At 28.5% G+C, this 221-nt stretch overlaps 1 protein-coding gene across 1 annotated transcript in view; it reads left to right on the top strand.

The window, feature by feature from the left end:
- LOC119585267 overlaps positions 1 to 221 on the top strand; it is a gene marked incomplete at its 5' end in the record, with an annotated part of 16958 nt that overhangs the window by 13102 nt on the left and 3635 nt on the right.

The raw sequence follows: 221 nt of genomic DNA, 5'->3' as shown, positions 1-221 counted from the left end.
TTTCTCCCATTTTATTGCACTGACTTTATGTAATCAATATTTTTTATGTATAACAAGTTCGTTGAAGTAAAGCTTCAGTGTACATAATATATCATGTTTTCCTTACGCAATATTTATGGCCATATATTTTTTTATGATTTTATATTGAAAAAATAGTGAAAGTAAACAAAGTTTTTTTTCCGCATCCAATGGAGATGTGGAATGAAACCTACAGGCTATGC

The sequence above is a fragment of the Penaeus monodon genome, chromosome 19, assembly GCF_015228065.2.
Source record: "Penaeus monodon isolate SGIC_2016 chromosome 19, NSTDA_Pmon_1, whole genome shotgun sequence".
NCBI lineage: Eukaryota > Metazoa > Arthropoda > Malacostraca > Decapoda > Penaeidae > Penaeus > Penaeus monodon.
Note: the sequence above shows the minus strand (reverse complement) of the source record. Positions and strands in the feature narration are given on the sequence as shown.